Source organism: Ornithodoros turicata, chromosome 6 (genome assembly GCF_037126465.1).
Source record: "Ornithodoros turicata isolate Travis chromosome 6, ASM3712646v1, whole genome shotgun sequence".
NCBI lineage: Eukaryota > Metazoa > Arthropoda > Arachnida > Ixodida > Argasidae > Ornithodoros > Ornithodoros turicata.
Window position 1 is genome coordinate 6,352,976 of NC_088206.1, and position 17,712 is coordinate 6,370,687.

At 45.6% G+C, this 17,712-nt stretch overlaps 2 protein-coding genes across 4 annotated transcripts in view; one reads left to right on the forward strand and one right to left on the reverse strand.

The window, feature by feature from the left end:
- LOC135398948 (glycine receptor subunit alpha-4-like) overlaps positions 1-17,712 on the reverse strand; it is a 373,762-nt gene that overhangs the window by 288,203 nt on the left and 67,847 nt on the right. For both annotated transcript variants that reach the window (XM_064630532.1, XM_064630530.1), the window contains exon 4: positions 2,256-2,335. The gene's annotated coding sequence lies outside the window, so the exon portion shown is untranslated. The remainder of the gene's footprint in view (positions 1-2,255; positions 2,336-17,712) is intronic.
- The window catches only part of LOC135398950 (glycine receptor subunit alpha-2-like), a 154,590-nt gene that overhangs the window by 60,209 nt on the left and 76,669 nt on the right, over positions 1-17,712 (forward strand). The window lies entirely within an intron of this gene.

Here is a 17,712-nt window from a genome sequence, read left to right on the forward strand (position 1 = left end):
AGCGAGGACAGTCTCCAATTCTGCTATATCTCGTTTTTGCTCGAAATTCCCAAATTACAGAGCTAATTAATGAATTTTAGGTAACTGATGTTGATGTCGATGAATAAAAAATACTTGGGAGAGGTTTAGGTAATTAGTCATCTTGCGGCTACACACTTTCTTTAAAAGGATGTACGCCTGGCCTTATAACACAACTGCAAAAACACTGCCTCATAGCTTTAAAAAAAAATCTTTAAAGAATAAAAAAGAAACGACCTTTATATGCTACTGTGCAGGTCGTTCTTTTCATCTGATGAAGCGCAGATTCGGTACGAAAACTTGCCATTAAAAGTAGACTCTCCTAACCGCTTGAATTTTGTTCTAATTACGGAGCGTCATGGAGTCTGTGGTACCTGGTGTACCCTGTGATACTGGGCCGCAAACTCACGGCAAATTTCGTCACTCCGCGTCACTTTTGTCGCTGTTGTGCTCATTGTGTTATTTGATTGATTCGCGGATGAGCTGATTATTGATCACCAAGGCCGTGCGAATTCTTGAAATTTTACATATAATGAAATAGTTCCGGCTTTTCTTTTTCCGCGCTGAAATTTTCACGTCTCGGTTACCTTTATATATGATGTGAAGAGAAAATGTGCATCGGCTGATCACTGGGCGCAAACCGGCCTCATGAGTGTTTTTTCAGAGTAGACCGGGTCGGTGACTTTATCCTCGCCTTTACCATATGTTAGAATTAGGGATGGGCCAATCGCATTCGCGAATCCTAGGCAGGAATTCGAAATTCGGGAATTCGAAATTCGGGAATTCGAAATTCGGGAATTCGAAATTCGGGAATTCGAAATTCGGGAATCATAATTTCATGCCCAGAACGGTGAATCGAATATATATATATATCGAATATAAACGGCGAATCGTCGGGGAATGGCGCCGGCGGACTCCGGAGCTCCGGAGTCCGCCGAAAGCCTGATAGGCCTATAAAGTTCAGTACCACACCCCCACCGGCAGTAATGTCAGAAGGACTCTTCAGCACATCGGGTGTCATGGCTGATCAAAAACGCAGTAGGCTAGACCCTGAGCGGGCGAGAATCCTGGTGTTTTTGAACAAAAACATGCGTTACTTTAAAATTTTCAGCTGCATTTTCTTGTTTGTTTGTTTACACTGTTCTGGACTGAAAGAATTCAGGCAGGAACTCTTACATTACAAGTTTAAAAGTAACATGATTTTGCCTTTTGATCGTTTCTTAGTTTTCTGGAAAAAAAATTGCGACTCGAGAGTATATACATTTCTTGTAGTCGATGAACAACGTGTTAAATAAATTACATTCAAGAAGAAGTATATGGCTATTTTTTCTTCTCCTGAATGTGAAATGTTATTTAATTTGTGTTTCATTAAAAAAAGCTATCAAATTCCGCTTTAAAAGATTTTTTTCAGTAGAAGCGTTTCTCCCCCAGACTATTCGAACTCTTTTCTAGAAAGGATTCGAAATATTCGAGGCTTGTAAGATTCTTTGATTCGCAGAACCTTCCTTGCATTCGGATTCGGAAAATTCTGGATCCGTCCCATCTCTAGTTTGAATCCTTGAAAATCACACGGTCGGGTCCCTCGTGAAGTTCCATAAACATACGCGCGTAATCAAATACCACTAGTCTGTTTTTAAAGTTGCAGCGACGATTGTGCCGAACAATGGGAGGTAGAAGAATTTCTTACAGTAACTTCTGCTTCTTTATGTTTTATTTCCGAAGTGCTTCATTCAGCTTCGATATATATATTTGTTTGAGAACAAACGTTTAAGCCTCCAGTACGCATCTTTTCTCACCACAAGTGTGACACCGTGATTCGCCAGCCGTATAGGCACCCTGAATTATGCATCGTAAAGTACAACAGCCGGTCTGCGTCACTCGGAGTTGCATACATTTTCTCTGACAGTTTAACGCCAGTCCCATATATGCGGTCCATTTAAAGCAGTGTAGTCGCACACTGTTCTCTATGCCCGCGCCTTCTTGCGCGTGGAAAAGAGGGTCATACATAATGGAGATGAGCCACAAACGAAGTTCCACCCAACTTTTCTTCTCGGGAATGTGTCTGCCTCTTCCGCGGGGCCCCGTAATGCATAATACCGCGAAAGTGGCTAATTGCGTAATCTTAATAATTCGCGAATTGGACGTGAATTGGAGGCACGTTTGGGGAATACCCTCATTTCGGTGTAGGTTCGCGGTGCTGTTCAGCACAGCACAGCGGAGCTCTTCTGAAAGCTTACCTTTCGCGAAAGCGGCGATGAAGCCCAGGCACGCTGGCTCCACGCTGGCTCCACAAGACTGGCTCCACAAGTCTCACGCTCTAAGAAAAAAGAAAAAGGAGTCAATTTGGGAGGAATTACAGCTTCTTCTCACAGATGTTCCTTACATTGAAATTACTCCCTATTCCAGTCCCATGACCCGAAATTTACACCCCATCGCTGCAAATCGTCCCTAAACTTCGCATAAAACTTTGCAGCGGCAATAAAAGCTCTATATGCTTAGGTCATAGTCGCGATTTATTTGTTGGTGTTGTTCTATGCTTAGGCGAATCATCAACATCTCGAAAGTCGCAATCAGAGCTGTGAAGTAATTAACTTAAAAATAATAACGTACAGTAACTAATTATTTCTCAAGTGATTCATTACTGTACCTAGTTACCTTCTAAAAAGGAGTAACCGTAACTATAATTTAGTTACTGTTTCTTTTAGCTAGTACTCGAAGGACTTGTTACGTTTAAAGTTACTATAGATTTGCGTTTCCTCAAACTGCAAAAAGTTTCTTTTTATGCCTGACGTTGGTGAGTTTTTGGGCGGCATAAAAACCACCCGAATCTGGGTTTGGTCATGTTTTATACCTTGTGGTTTCATTTGAGTGCTGGGATTGACTGTTGCATTAGATATGTCAGCAACACTGACTGATCGAGCAGCCACAGCCAATCTGTCAGACGGTTGACGATATTGAACGTGGATAAAATCAGAGTTTCTGAAGTAGAGCACATCTTTAGATTTATTTATTGTGATATATGCCCAAGGGTCTGGAGCCATTACACACTCTAAGAAAAAAAAAAGCAGTAACTGGGGAGTAATTGCAGCTTCTAGTCCCCTAGATTGCAATTACTCCCCATTTTAGTCCCGACATTTACTCCCCAGGACTGCAAATTGTCACTGAACTTCGCAAACGGTCTCCAGAATGCAACAGTCTACGTAAAGATGTGCTTTTGGTCAATTTGATGGCATAAGGCTGTCAAACTCAGCCAACTTACCAATTTTCCACCCACACAAAGTAAGAAACAGTTCGCGCTCCTTTCTTCGCAAATTATGCCGTATATGTCGCAAGATTTTATATCACTCGATATATCACGGTTGACGGTTGATTCAGACTATTTTCATGCACGCACACGAATTATGTACCTGGGACTCTTAGAAAAGAGCGTGAAATGCAGTCCCTACTCTGTGACATTCATTTACTCCCGAAAGGTACTATTTCTTTTTTTTGTGTGTGTGTGTGTGTCAACGCATTTAGTCCCCAAAAGGAGTAAAGTTGCTCCTTTTTTTCCTTAGAGTGAACGCGTAAGCACGATAGAGCAAACAAAAACAGTAATCAAATAGATAGTAATTTGAGTAAGGATTAGACAGTTTCACGGGGGCAGTGCCCAACGACAAAAAAAGAAAGGTACATCAAGATCGCGTATCGGTGATATACGAGCTATATATATGATATATACCGCAGTTTTGAATGATTGTGCATCCGAAAAGCGAACGACGGATGCAGGTAACTTAATGGCGCGAGGAAAGAAAGGAAAAAGAAACGAGTTAGAAATGCAAAAGAATGGCGCACATTTGAAGGGATGGTCCAGACGGTGGCTGATAAAGGATGCATGTGCGATGGACGATGCAGGAGAATTGTAACAAAAGGAGATGTGTTTATAGAGTTCCACGACGTTCCAGATGGTCCAAGTAGAAAGCTGATCTGAGACAGGTGACGCTTGTGTTATTGGAGTAGTCGTGGGCAATGAAGCGGACGGCGCGGTTCTGGACGGCTTCGATGGCGTCTGAGAGGAATGATTGAAGGGGGTGACAGATCGCACAGGGAAATTCTAACTTGGGCCTGATAAACGTGCTGAATGCTACCCGCTTAACTGAGGAAGGAGCGAGCCTAAGACAGCGTCTGAAATAGATTAGGCAGCGGTTAGTGTCGTTGATGAGGTGGTTGATGTAGCGTATACCACTGGAGCGTGGATGAAATATGGAGGCCGAGGTATTTGTGACATAGTGTGTTACTGATAGAAGTGTTGTGGAGTGTATAGAGATAAGTGTTTTGGTATCTTCCGACGTGTAGATACGCGCATTATTAGGTTAAGGTGCATAAGCCACTCGGCACACCACTTCTCAATTGCATAAAGATCATGCTGAAGACGGACATGGTCAGCTAAGGAGGTGATATGTGTGTAAATGACGCAGTCGTCAGCGAAGAGACGGACTGTTGAGAAAAGGCCGGATGGAAGGTCGCTTATGTAGATTAGGAACGAAAGAGGTCTCAATGCTGAACCTTGGGGTACACCAGAATTGACCTGACACACAGAGGAATTTTGACCGTTGACGGAAGTGAATTGTTCCCGATGAGGTAGGTAATTCGCAATCAAAGTAAGGAGGTTATGGGGGGAGGAAGGCCCAATTGAAAGTTGAGCAAGAAGACACCTGTGAGGAACCTTATCAAACGCTTTTTGGAAGTCTAGAAAGATAACGTCGCTGTGGGTACCTTTGTCAAGATGAAGCGATAAATCGTGAATGAAGGCTACAAGTTGAGCAGCGCATGAGTAACCTCGGCGAAATCCATGTTGATGGGGAAAGAAAAATGAATGCGATTTCAGAAAATTCATGACGTTACAAAATATAACGTGTTCCAACAGCTTGCATGGTGAACCGATGAGTGTTATGGGTCGATAGTTCAGGGCGCATACTGTTGAACCGCCTTTGTGCAGTGGTATAACATTATCCATTCTCCAGTCCCTATAGGCAAATCGCCAGTTGAAAGCGATCGATCGAAAATATCGGTTAGGAAGAGCCTGGACGAAAATTTAGTGCTTTTAACGATTTTAAAGTCAATGCCATCGCAACCAGAAGATGCAGAACGCTTGAGAGTGTCGACTAGCTTGGAGAGACCGACATAGGACAACGTAAGCGACGGCATGCTCCCGAAGTCGAGAGGTAGAAGGAGAGCATGTTGGCAGGCTCGTTCCATTGAAATACACAAGAAAATGACTCATTGAACACGTCAACATTGAGACTGGGGATGTGGTGCGCGCTGTTGATCACACAGTGTGGTATCGACATGTCGCTTGGGGCTTTAAGAAGCGTTAAAATTTAGATGAATTTGATGACATGGCAGCAGGCAGTTCCACCGAGAAGAACTTGCGCGACTGGATTGCACGTTTGTAAGCTGCAGCGTGCTGGTGGTGGGCGGCCCGGTCGCTATACTGTTGTCGTGCAGCCTAGCATTTCTGAAGAGACGCTTCTTTTTATTCGAGAGAACTTTGAGGCTACGATTAAACCATATAGATCGCCTTCATTAGCACTTACGTGGGCAGTGGGAACATAACGGTCTGTAAAAGGTTGTCTTTAAATAATGCCCAGCTTCCCTCGGGGGAACGAGAGCCAAACGATGCGGAGAAAGATAGGTAGAATGAATCGAGCTCGTCCTTAATGGCGACGAAGTTGGCCCGGTTGTAAAGCCTGATGGTCTATGTTCTCGGGAGGGGGGGGGGGAGTATGAAGATTTATTAAAGAAAAAAATGTTTGGGAATACTGGAAGACAAACTTGTGGTCACTAAGCCCAACGGTGACTACAGGAGGTGAGAACATGGAAGGGTCGGATACAAGAACTAAATCTAGCATTTTTGATGAAGCAGAAGTGACCCTTGTGGGTTCATTGACTAACTGCGTAAGGCTGAACGTTGCACAAAGATCGCGGAAGGCATCGGCCTCAGTACGAGAGCTAGAGTATGGTTGCAACCAATCAATCAAAGAGAAATTGAAGTCACCGAGCAGCACTACATTGCTACGCGGACACAGCTAGTAAATTACAGCTGAGGCGTCCTGCAGATATTTGACGAAACACGTCACGTCAGATGGACGATAGCATGCCATGAAAGTGATCCTTACGCCAGCTTTGTCGTTTGCCAGCAAACGCGACGCATTTCCAAAGGACTATCAATGTGCAGGTCAAACTAACTTAGAGCCTCTTTGCTTGCAACGCGGACGCCACCGCAAAGTCTATCTGGTCTGTCTGCGCGAAATATTCTAAGGTGAGGAAGGTGAGGAAATATCTGGATATCTAAACTAAGGAACCACACGTATAACACGTATAATCACCAGAGAAAAACCTCCAAGAAAAACACGTATAACCACAAGAGAGGACATTCACAGAAAATTTCGCAATCACTGGAGGCAACTTGTTGTCACGAAACCGTCCAAGCCGATGAGCACGCTCAATGTCAGCGTCCGAGATAGGGACACCAAGGGTGCTACAGCAGAAATCAATGACTTTATCCTCAGCTTGCGACCATGTCTCATTGTTATGGTCATCATCCAGGCCGTGGAAAGTTAGATTGTCACGCCTAGATCTATTTTCTAGGTCATCAATACGGTCGACGAAGTTCGCAACCGTGGACGCCGACTCCTGAAAGTATCGACACATCAGTTTTCAAACTCGGTAGGGATGAGAACGTCGTTTATGACGCTTTCAAGTTTGGAGGTCAGGGTGTTGAGTCTGGTTTCCGTGTCTTCCAGTTTCGAACGCAAGCCGCTAATTGCGACGAAGACTTCATGGTGTTTCTCGTCTAGTCTGTCTGAGTTTTTTTAATGGGTTTTCAACCGCCGAAATGTCTTCGTCAGAACGAAGGCGGGAACCATGCAGGGTTAAGATGAACGTCACCCGCCATGTAAGGCTTTTGTTTGACATTGGTGGAAATATCATGGGCAGTGGGGGAAGAAGTCTTTCCGATGAGAAGTTTAAAAATGTCCTACGGTTAAGGACTCAGTCATGGGCGCTATCAGCTCCACTGACAAGCGACTGATTGCAAGTGACATAGTGCTCAATATCTGGAGCGATATGAACACGTTGCTTACCAATAAATCTTATGTTTACAATCTGTGGCCGACGGTTTTACGTTTCCCCATCGTTACGTTCGTGACGTTAAGTAATTACATTTCATCTGTAACACTTAAGCTTAACTAAGTTATATTTTAGTGTAAGCAACGTTGCTCTTAGTTACTTTCAGAGTCATGTTACTGCAACTTAATTATATTTTGTGAGCAATTTTCGCAGCTGTGATCACATTATATGTCAAGTGGACGTGCTTCTATGTCGAAACATCGTATCGAGGAAGGAGAAAAAAACGACAAAGGAATATTTCTTCATTAGTCAACGAACACGGAAGTGTGCTCAGCGTGCGAAGCTGCTGTTACGGTGAATAAACGTGGGTTTGTTATGCGAGCTTATTATTATTTTTTTTTTTTTCAGTCCAATCTAACCTTGATCTAATCCAGTGTCGCGTAAAAGGTAAACATCGAGTCTTATTAGATCAGAAGCAGCTAGTCTACGAAAACGGTAAGATAAAGGAATTTGGCCAATTAATTAGCAGCAGCCTGGATATCATTAATTTCAAAGGGAGAGCGTCATTGCCCTATCGTGTTTTCGGAACCGTTTTTTTTATCGTGAACACCTTCGCGACTGAAATTCCTAATGGCTCTTCTTTTCTCCTACACTTTTGTGCGATCAGATGATGATGACGAAGCGTTTTCGTTTCATCTTAGAGGCACTGCACTTATGACGCGCATAGTTGCGTTGTGTAAAGGGAACGCACATTGTGCAAGTAACGGTTGCTGCAGAAAAGTTGCAGGCTAAAGTTGCGCCGTGCGAAGAGGTCCTAGATTCTCACAATATCCCACCGAAAGCTGGTCCCCCATTTAGGTACAGCCATCCTCTCTATCTGAGCTCTAATGGTAGGAAAGGTCGTAGGTTACCCTGTCAGCTTTCTCTTGTCCTCCTTGCGATTCCCCACGCTCTATATGTTGTGTTTCTGGTGGCCTTCTATTCGTCTGGGCCCTTTGGAACATCTGTTTCCATCGTCTGCGGCTCTCTTGAGAGGTGGACGAGGATAGCCATGCCAAGCCTCTTAGCATTAGCCTCTACTTTCGGTAACCAATGGCGTCTCTTTCCGTTGTTTGTTGACTGACTTTTTTTTTGTGATGCTGTTTCTTCCGTTTGCATCGAGCAATCCAGAGCCAAACTGCCGGACGGCTGATAAAATTGAACACGAAGAAACTCAGTGTTTCTGAAGTAGAACACATCTTTACGCAATAGTGATTCCGTAGGGCGCTTGTTTAGCATTGGTATCCGCATGAGCAAGACGGTTCGTCGTGAGACTATGATTATTGTTAACGATCAATAGGCACAATCAGCTCTATGGGCGATTTAAACACGTCTTTTTTTTTTTATCGGCAACGGTTTGGCCGAAGGTTCTACGTTTCGTCACTTTCAACTTGCGTAACCTGAAGCAATTCACGAGTGATTAAATCACATATTATGGCTAACTCTAACTGGAACTAAATTACATTTTAGTATAAGTAAATTTTTCTACAACTTAGTTACTTTGAGATTCATATACCAACCTAACAGATGTGACTTCGACAGCAGTGGTCACAGTACTAGATGGATACGTCAAATGGATGTGCTTCTAGATCGAAAAATCGCATCGACGGAAGAGACAAAAAAGTCTTTTTTTTTTTCTTTCGTCAATGCACGCACAAGTGTGCTCTGCGTGCGAAGCTGTTGTTACGAAGAATAATCCTGCATCGCTTTGTCATGCTGCGTGTTGTGCCGTTTGTGCTGCGCTGCGTTTCTGTTACGCTAAGTCTTATAATCAAATCTTGATTCAATCCAGTATTGTGGAGTTAAATTTGGAGTTTCAGTCGTGAAGTTTGGGGAGGGGGGGAGTCGAAGTAGTTTGCCGTTGTTGGTCGCACTCAAGTGGGCATCGTCACGACTATAGCCAAAAAAAGTAAAGAAGGGGGAGAAGAGCGTTGATGATTTCAAAGTGAGGCATAGGCAGGATGAACGATACTGATTGGGACGGAGGTGCACTGTAGACGAGTGGTGCACTAGAGTGGTCTTTTCCGCGAGGCCCGTTTCTTAAAGAAAACGCACAAGGTTGCGAGTTTTTGTAAGACGTTCTGCATAAGAACCTTCGGGAAAGAGGGCGCGTCCGCCAGTATGCCAGGCCTGGCGTGGGGAAGGTGAGTTTCCGGATGATTACAGTGATCGCGAATGGAATCCTCCCTGGAGCCGTTCTTGAACAGTTGCGAGTTCGTGAACGCAGATCCCGTGCGCAATCGATGGAGCATTGCCTGCATGACACGGGGGTATATCTTTCGTGGGAAGAGAGGGTCGATGATTCTGCATGATGCCCTGCATGCCAGGATGACGCACTTCAACTAGCTGTTTGACGGCCATGTGCCTGCCGGTGTCGGCCGGGGAACTGGTAAGGATGGGCTGCAGCTGAGGTGTGCTGAGGATGCTAGCTGGTCCGCTCGTTCGTTGCCTCTGATGCCGACATGAGACGGGATCCCCTGAAGAGTAGGATCACCTCCCATCAGCTTATGCTGGGCACACGACCTCCTTATACGGCGGCCTAGGATGCTACCACACATGGGGTTCATCACGTTACAGAGGGCACTTCTGGAGTTCGTAAGTAAAACGGCCTTAGCTATTCCAGTGACTTGAACCGCAGCAGCTACGTGTAACAAGGCCAGGAGTTCGGCCGTCGTAGATGAGATAGGGTAACGAGCTGATTTCCCTTGCCAGGCCCCGTTCATTGATGGGATGTAGTACACACTCGTAGCGCTCTTGGCACGGTTGTCAATGGAGCCATCCGTGAACACCAGAGTATGCGTGTGGTAGACGTCGCTTATGAGGTTCTCAGCCGCCATCCTGGCCACCAGGGGGCTGGACTCGCTCTTCTTCCGTAAACCCGGGATGTGAAGCGTTGTTGCGGGCACGAACTCACGCCATGGCGGCATAGGTGGACTAGCTGGGAGCCGGGAGGAAGAGCACCCCTGTTGGCTAGAAAGCTGATGGCGAGCTCACTAGCCTGGCGCCCTAGGGATGTGTGTGTCCTTTGTTCGAGGTCTGTGAAGAGGGAATGCTTGTTGATAGATGTTGCCGCGTTATCCTGAAACTGGAGTCCTGTGAGCTCAGAGTGGACACTGACAGGCTTTTCCTTAGCTTCCAGGTACGTTTGGGTGACGCTAGAAAAGGTAGGAAGACCAAGCGCAGTTCTTACTCCGGCGCGATGAAGGCGCTCAAGGGCCTGCCACTGTGTAGGCGCAAGGTCTACGTACGGCGCCACGTATAGAGAATGCGTGACAATATGAGGGCTTTGTGCAGGGTGAGCAATGACCGCGCATTGCAGCCCCATGATTTACCGCTGATTCTGCGAAGCAGGTTAAGCGTTTTGGAGTTGGAGTTGGACGGACTAAAAATAACACGGAGAGGTTGAACTTGTCACCTGACAAGTTCTGCTACTCCGAGAAAACAAAACAAAAAAAAACAAAAAAGAAAGAAAGAGAGGACTAGGCTAGGCTGTACGGCGCACTGTTCACGTGCACATGACCGTCAGAGGATCGCGCCACACAGGAACAAGGGCGTCACGTACAGATGAATTAGTACTGAGCATCAGGAGAACAACTTGAGATAAAGCCTACGAGAGCCTTGAATGCGGCGTGTCTCTGGTTGGCGTCCCACGTCCCCAAGCGTTTTCTTTCCCTTGTAGACAGTCTCGTTCGTAACGCGCTATCAATGGTGACACCAAGATATTTACATGACGCGCATCTTGGGATGGGAGTGTTATTAATGCTGAGGCTAGGGAAGTCTTTGCCCACGTACTTTCCACGGGGAATGCAAACCATTCATTTTGACTTTTCTGGCGACGCTTCCAGCCCTCTCGCAATCACACACACAAATAGAGATACGATGATGAGATGGCTCTCGCAAGCAGCGTTGCATTGAGCCCGTTCAAGGCAATATCAGCTGTGTCACGGAACTTTCTCTTTGTTCGTTCCCACGATGCGGGGACAGATGTCGTACGCGTAGACGGTGAGATGAAGGACGTACGGTGTAGGGCGGATTCCTCGGTGGATCCCGGCCATGATTAGGTTGAATAGGTGATAGAACGCTGCCCTGTCGGACACCTCGCTCAAACTTCTTCATGGAACTAAGTCACCCGCGGACGGAGACGTCAAACGTTCTGTTCGATAAAAAGTCACAGAGATATCCCAGCAGGCGGCCAGTGATACGAGCTGCTTCGAGCGCAGCTACACATGCCGAGTGTGTTGCCGAGTCGTGTGCCTTCTTCACATCAATGAAGAAAGCGAGAGCAAACGCATTGCGCGAGGTAATTGCTTCCCAAATCACATTACAGCATTTCGGAAGGGCTGGAGTGCGTTTGACGCAATTGCTGAAGTGGCTACCATAGCATGAAGCAAGCGAAAGCGGTCTAGGGAAAGGATAAGATACTGGAAGCTGACGTACAGCAGCGTGAATGTCGGTCAGTTCAAAGAAATGTGTGTGCTGTTCATAGCAGTGCAAGGAGGAAAAAACAGCGCTGTTTCCTAGCTGATAAAATAGTACAAATGCAAGCGAGCTGGTGGAGGCAATCCGGACTGTAAAAAAAAAAAGCTTGAGTTTGGGTAAAAAAAGAACTCGGGCCTTTTTACAGTAGGTATGTTGTTTTCTAGCCCTGTGGAGCAAAGCGCTGCATATGTGAACAGGTACGCACTGGAACGAACAGGCACGCAATGTGCACACGCACCGCCTACACTCATGACGCGCGATGTTGCGTTGTGGTGAAGGGAACGCACATGGTGCAACTAACTATTGCTGCAGAAAAGTTGCAGCTAATATTGCGCAGTGTAAACAGACGGTAACGCAGACTGTTCGGATACAACCACGGATCAATATTTATTTATTTAATTTATTTATTTATTTATTTATACTTCTAGCGTCTTAGACGCAAAAAAAGGAGTGGGATTACATACACACGGAGAAACATCTTGCTCCGTAACAGCCGCGGATATACAGAAAATTTAGATGAACCTCGAACACATGTATATACCATATATCAAAAACCATCTACCTTCTGTCTTCCAATGCCGATTTTCACAATATCCTATACTGCAAGCTTATCCCGCCACCGCCGCAGCTCAGGCTAACCTTTCCCTCCTTATTTTTTTTTCTTTTTTCGTAATAAACATATACCCCCCCCCCCCCCATTTAAGTACATTCACCCTCTCTCTCCCCCTCTCTTTCTCTCTCTCTCTCTGGGCTGTAATGGTAGGAAAGGTTGTACGTTATCCTGTCAGCTTTCTTTGTCTACCCTCCGATTTGCCGCACTCTATGTTGTGTTTCTGTTGACTTTCTATTGGCCTCGGCCTTTTGGAGCATCTGTTTCCATCGCCTGTGGCTCTCTTGGGAGGAAGACGAGGTTGGAAATGCCAAGATTGCCCTCTGCTTTCGGTAACCAACGGCGCCCCTTTTGGCTGTTTCTATAGACTGACGGTTTTTTTTTTGTTTTTTTGTAGTGCTCTTTTTCCCTTTTATGTGTGTTCGCCAGACTGTTTTACGACTGAAAAGCACATTGATGGAGCATCGGTCAGCACTATAGGGAGGGAAAACACCCGCTTGCACATTTCGCTAACGCGTTCTTTGCTTCTGATTCTTTTTTTTTTCATACTTTTTCCAAAATTTTGACTTTTGTTTGTTCGTTGACAGCTTTCGTTGTGGCCATTGATTGTCTATGTAGCGAAAACGAAAGTATGAATACGGTGATGTTACCGTTTGGTCTCAACCGTGGCTCTTCCAAACAGCAAAACATCCTAGCATAACGAGGACAGCCATGTCCAAGCAATGTCAATGTAATTCTAGAGCTATATGTTCGCCATATAAGCGGGTATGGTAATCACCACGTTAATGGAATTTATGAATTGGGACTAGCACGTAGTGTATCACTGTATCTTAAGTGGATCGTCTCATTGTGTCAGTTTTCTTTCTCGGATGCTGCATGTTAAGTGGGGACAGGCCCAGTCAAGGTGCTTTCCTTGCAGCTATTCGCTTCCCATGGGTCTATTGGCAAATCAACACGGTTATCATTGCTAGCGTTTTGTTCTCATATCCTGATTCTCATTCTCATATCCTGATATCTCTCGGACCGGTATGTGTCCCGCAGATACATTGTTTCAAATCCAGGAACACTAGGGACAAAAAAAGAAAAACACTTAGCGGAAGGAGACCGCCACATTTACATAATGAGCTCGAGTTCCATTTGAAATCTCTGATCATTCGCAAAGCGTTTCAAATTGGCGGTTGTCCCACGAGACATTCTATACCGAACAAAGCAGCAACAGCTATTGCGTCTGAAAGAAAGAGTGCAGGCTTGGCCAATGTCTTTTCTTTTTCGCAATTCAATTCCCTTGGCGAGTCAAGACCAGAAACTGTGAGGAGGAAGAAGGAGAAGAAAGCGGCGTTCTAACACAATATATGTGCTGCGCAGCCGTCAGGAATATGTCCGCACATGAAAGGACACCATGCATTCAGAGCAGGACATCACTCGGACGTTCCTATTACACGTGCCAAAACAAATAAACACGTTTTTCTTTTTTTTCTTTTTTTTCGAATGATGAACTCGGACCTGAAAGCACCTTGCCAAACAAAAGTGTCATTATTTTCGAAATGGTACTTTCCAGGAAGAGGCCGTCTCATTCAGTTACGCAAATCGTACATATCTAAAATTCTCGAATGCCTTCGAACAGACGGTATACACTCTAAGAAAAAAGGGTGTGAAGAGGTGGTTCATACTTCTGTGGTAAGACTTCTTGTGTCTGTGGTAAGACTTAAGTGGTAAGACTTCTAAGTCTAAGTGGTAAGGCTTCTATAGTTACCACCATAGGCCAACATCTAGCGTCTGATAAAGGGTGTAAAAGGGCGGTAGGGTGTGAAGAGGTGGTTCATACTTCTGTGGTAAGACTTCTTGTGTCTGTGGTAAGACTTAAGTGGTAAGACTTCTAAGTCTAAGTGGTAAGGCTTCTATAGTTACCACCTATAGGCCAACATCTAGCGTCTGATAAAGGGTGTAACAGGGTGGTAAAACAAATTATCGTGTATCCAAATTGCTAGAAAAAGGCGTACGCCCCCCTCGCTCACCGAATCAGAAGCGGAAACCCTATATCATTCGCGGCAATGATTGGCGGACAACGTGCTGTGCGGTGAAGTTCTCTTTGGAGAGTGAGGTACCAGGTAGAACTTTGCAACCGTTTAGGCACAACATATATGCGACAACTATTACCTCCTAAATGATGTCACTACTCCACTTTCTTTCTGTTTTTTTTTCTTCCTTTTTTTGTTAAGAGTGTAAACGACAAAGGTGGTAGGAAACTACAACTCTGGTCCTTCGGAAAGAAAGAGAAGAACCGAAAGAAACCACGTTTTTCGTAATGATCCCGGAAAGGGAAAGACGAGAATGGGGAGACTCGACGGTAAAGCGAACACGATGACCATAAGGATAATTTATTTTGCCCCTGGGTGATTCTCATCAGTTGAACTCCTCCCCTCTCCCACTACTTCTCTGCCCTTCCTTTCCTTCTACTTCTTTCATTTATTCTTATTTGTGTTCTTTCTCGTTGGCTAATTTAGTGTAGGGGTGTTTGGATACACTCTAAATCTTTTCACACCTTTAAAGGTGTAATAGCGTGCATGGCGGACGCCTTTTTAGGTGTAATTTTGGTAACATCATAATGAAGCACGGTTTCGCACAAATTTTCTTTACTCGAGTGTTGTCTGTCCTCCAAAAATTTAGACTTGCAACATCTCAATATTGTTCAACAGTATTGTAGACACTTGTGCGTGCTCGATTATCGATAGCGATGCATATATGCATTAGCTCGTACCGACGACATTCAAGACATAATGAAAGCAAGATTTGCACTGACACTTGATCTTTAGTAATGCTTTCCGAATTTTGTAAAATATCATACTGGAGATGCAATGTTACGCAACCAGACTGAATGTGCATAGCGCACACCTTTAAAGGTGTGAAAAAGTTTACAGTGTACCAAGTCTGACACTGTTGCGACTTACGTCTCTATTTTTTTTTTCTTGTTACCATCATCATCATCATTTTATTCTTGCACATGTACGCCAGCTTCTATAGCTCGTAATCATTCTGTGTGTGGTCACAACGACGGCCAGCGTTTCGGTAATAGCCTGCGATGACGACCAAGCCTACTTCACATCCGTGAAGCTTACTCAACATGCGACTCGCGCAAAGGCGAATATGATGAGGGTAAATGGAAATGACCAGAACGAGGAGACCTCGGAGGACGCCCTGTGCCTATTTGACGTCCATCTTCACCTTCTGACGTTCTCACAGCTCTCATTTGAAGACAGTTGCCTTCAGTGAAGCGAACTAGGCCTTTAAGTGCCCATATGTACATCACTTCTAGCTCGAGCTGCAAATATAATATATGTCAGTTTGTCCGCTGGTGGAAGATGTCTTGTTTTCTTCTTCTTCCCCTTCTTCTTCATCTTGCCTTATCATATGATGGGCACGACGTTTATGATGTGCATCGAATGTTTCGGTTTCGTAGTGGTGGTGGTATGGTATTCTAAGGAAAAGGAGTGGTGGTGGTGTTGGTGGTGGTGGTGTTGGTGGTGGGGGTGGTGGTGGTGGTGGTCGTGATAGTGAAAGAGCTCGCCATTGTCGGCCTCACAGAGGTGGGCAACGTCACGACTGACGCCCTGGGGGAATGTGCGTCCTGGGCCGACTTCTAAGGGAACTGTGCCGACATATGTCTGAAAGCGTCTGAGGAAGACCCAGGAAAAAAACCCAGACAGCACAGCAGGCACCGGGATTCGAACCCGGGTACCTCCCAGTCTCGACGTGACATGGCCAGAACGCTAGCCACTGAGCCGCGGGAGTGAGGAGCCACTGGAGTGAGAGGAATGAGGTCTGCCTGCTCAGACAAGGCGGGAAGTTCCGCTCCTTTGTGAAAGGGGAAGGAGAGAAGGGGGAGTAAAAGAGAAAGGATAGAGGGTCCGAAACCAAAAGAAATGAGAAATTAGAAACGTAGACATAAAGGAATTAGTAAGAAGGGAGGGAGGGAGAGAGAGAGAGAGAGAGAGAGAGAAGGAAAGCGTTCACGACAGTCCCACGGAGGAAACGAAAGCTACACTGTTAAAACAGAACTTCACCACATAGCACGATCCTAGCCAACCATCATACCGAATGATATCATTCTGTGTCATGATTTCTTCAAAACAAGGGGGGAGGCTCCTATCTGGGACAAGATCATCTGTCCCAGATAGGCGCCTCCTCCCATTTTCAACAAATCAATGCACAGAATGATATCTTTCGGAATGATGGTTGGCTAGGAGCGTGCTATGTGGTGAAGTTCTGTTTTAACAGTGTAGGAGCGCGTCTCGCGCTTTTCTACGGATGAGGGTGGGACCCTGCGACATAATAGGAACCTCTGCCCACCTTTGTGCCCACCTCTGCCCACCGACAACGACGAGCTCTTTCACAAGCGCACCCCCACCACCACCACCGCCAATATAACAGACTTGCTCCAGACTTGCTCCGGAAGTGCTCCTATAATCCGCCTTGGGAATTCAACATAAGCCTCTCTACTCACAATTGAAGACTTACGGGCAATAATGGTATAAGTGCAATGCAATCCCAATACAACTTGTACCATCATTGCCCCTAAGACTTCAATTCGTGGCTTTACGTCTCGAGACAAGTAAAGGAACGTGATGTGCATAAGAAAACCATCGATGCCCTCGGAGAGCTCCAAGAAGATAACCTCATCCGCAATGTTGGACATTGCGGATGAAGTTATTCCGGAAACACTTTAAGGTTTTCTAGGGTATAGAAGGCTTTCTTGTGCACGTCACGTTCCATACTTGTCTTGCGACATAAAGCTAAACCTTACGGGCAATAATGGTACAAGTTGTATTGGGATTGCATTGCAACAACAACAACAACAACAACAACATAGATGAATGGATGATGTGGGATGTTTCCCTGCGTTGAGTGCAGGACCCTACCCCATTCCAAAGAGGTTCATATGAGAGGATGACGAGGGAAGGAAATCCCTACAGTTCGTGAAGGAGGCCGGTGGCCCTCAGAAAGGAAAGAAAAGCGCCAAGTGCACGGCACTGATGTCCAGGGTTACTCCATGGGCCGAGAACTTTGCAGATGTTGAATGATCTCTGATCGAGCATTTCAAGTTGACATTTAAAGGCCCGTCGCTCGCATACGTACTGGCTGCAGTCCTCTAAAATGTGTCGGATTGCTGCCGGGACACCACAAGTTGTACACAGCGCCGTGTTGCTGTGGTCCAGCCTATACCGGAGTGCAGGGGTGAATGCGACGCTAAGTCGTAAACGACGTACGAGAGAGGTAAAGAGGCGAGGGAAAGCGCCTGGCATTTCAAATAATAGTGTTGGGTCAACAGCATACAGAAGCGACCACCGGGTGATGTCATGACACCATTCCTGATAGGCCCAAGGCGAAGTCAATGCGGACAAGAGGGAGCGTCTATCCCCATTCGAAAGTATGATGGGGACTGCTGAAACCATGGACTA